The sequence below is a fragment of the Cryptomeria japonica genome, chromosome 6 (assembly GCF_030272615.1).
Source record: "Cryptomeria japonica chromosome 6, Sugi_1.0, whole genome shotgun sequence".
NCBI classification, from domain to species: domain Eukaryota; kingdom Viridiplantae; phylum Streptophyta; class Pinopsida; order Cupressales; family Cupressaceae; genus Cryptomeria; species Cryptomeria japonica.
Window position 1 is genome coordinate 29,306,313 of NC_081410.1, and position 2,402 is coordinate 29,308,714.

Below are 2,402 nucleotides of genomic sequence, written 5' to 3' on the forward strand. Positions count from 1 at the left end.
CTCTGATGGGCAATACAATTATCCCTTTGGATGGGCGCTCAGCATCATCATAAGCTTTTATTGTTATCCTTTTGGAAGCATCAATGTCATTTTTTGAATATCCGAGGCCAATGACCACTCTTAAGGTGCAGATATTAAGACCCGCTCCGCCATCTATCAAGACTCGTCGGACTTTGCAATTGTGGACAAAGACTTCTAGGTGCAAAGGGTCATTATGGGGAAGCTTGTCAGGTGAGATGTCACTATCGGAAAATGCAACACTTCGGGAAACGGCTAAATGTCCAATCCGCGCTTGAAATTGGTCAACATCAATATCTGTTGGGACAGTGGACTCAGTCAAGGCTTTATCTAGGACTGCACGGTGCATGGGAGACATTTTCAACAACTCTAGGATGGATATTTGTGCAGGTGTTCTTCCTAGATGATCCAAAAGATTATACTGACTCGCAGGCACTGGTTTGGGAGGAGCTGCAGGGGCTCCTTTTACGACTATTTTGGATCGACGAGTGGTGACTGCACAAGAAGGATCTTGTCCTTTTATTCTCAAGGTAGACACATACTCATTTGACGCATGAAAACAATTAATGACATTGTGATAACTGATATTTGCATAATTAGCCGTTTGAGCAGAATTGGAAGAAGACGCTTTACCCTTGTCATGATCAAGCAAAGGAGTTTTGAAAATAGTATGATCAGTATTAGAGGTCGGATGGGTTGGATCTATCTCAATTACTCCTTGTTCCAATAAATCTTGAATCATATGTTTTAATTGAAAACATGAAGTGGTTTTATGTCCTTTAGACCGATGATATTCACAGTACGCATTATCATTCCACCAATGCGGTTTTTCCGCTGGTTCTGCCTTAATATCTGGTAGTTTGATAAACTTCGCTTGTATTAATTGCTTCATGACTGATTCGATAGGCTCTCCCAATGGTGTAAACTGTCGAGGAGGCCCATCCCGCGATCGGAAGGGTTTGCGTTGTTGATTTTGTTGTTGGCCTTGTTGTTGATTGCATTGTTGAGCATACTGTTGTTGAGCATGTTGTTGATATTGTAGCTGTTGAGCATGCGGTTGATATTGCGGCTGTTGAGCATGCTATTGATATTGTGACTGTTGTGTATGCTGCAACTATTGAGTAACATTGTTCCTAGGTACTTGATTTTGTTCCATAGTCGACATATTAGGAATACTCAACTTCTTGATTGTGAATGGGGGTTGATTTGCATTTACCACTCTCGCATCAACAACACCATCATTAGTGACGTTCTTGTTCTTATACCAAAATCTGTTTCTATCCCCTGAATAATTTGTGTTGTCATTGTCCTTATTGAGCTTGATAATTCCTTTAGCTACAAGAGCTGCTTCAATATTCATTCCTTTCTTAATGAGTTTTTCTATAGTACTAGGACTTTTCAATTTTAGCTCATACATCATTTCTGGGACTAGATTTTGGATAAACAGATTCACTTGCTGTTCTTCAGGTATATCGAGAGAAGAACGACTATACAAACTTCGCCATCATTGCAAAAAGGTCACTAATGGTTCACCTTGCTTTTGTTTGGTATTGCATAAATCTGACATAGTCACATCGCTATCGATATTGAACGCGAAATGAGATATAAACTTTTGTGCCAGTTCTGACCAAGTCTTTATATTTCCTGGCAAATGTGAATACCAATCCATAGCTTGTCCAGCAAGACTTCGTGCAAATAATCACATTAAATATGTCTCCTCATAGCTTACTTCTGTGCATGCTGCGTAAAATGCTCGAATATGATCTCTTGGATTGCCATTCCCTCTATATTTCTCAAAGTGGGGTGCCTCAAAATGCTTGGGGAATGGAGGCATGTATACACTCTTGTCAAAGGGATTAGGACATAAATCTTGATCTGTATACAACTTCTTTGTTCCTTTAGCTTCTAATGCATCAATTTTTCGTCGCAACATCTCAAGTTGTTGCGCAATTGTATCAGATTGTAGAAGTTCATCATTAATCCCAGTTGGTATTCTTTGTTGATATATCATATTTCTGATTGGCTGTTGATACTCCGCAATGGCCATTTTTGGCGTCTCTTGCATATAAAGTTCTTGGCACTTTTCTTGTTGTTGCGGTTGTGCTATGCCTTGATATTGACTTTGTTGTTGTGCCTCTTGGAGCCCAGGTTGATATTGCAATTGAGTAGGCTGTTGATATTGCATAGGCACCACTTGCGGTTGTGAAGTAGGATAACTTGTTTGTCTTGGCACATATTGCGGCACATATTGTTGGTGTTGATGAGTTGGAATTTGTTGACTTTGTGCCAATTGTTGTCGCGGAGTATATCCAATCATTTGTAAAAAAGCTTGTTTAGATGATTTTCGTTGCTTCTCCTTAGGATGGGGTATAGCACTTACATTA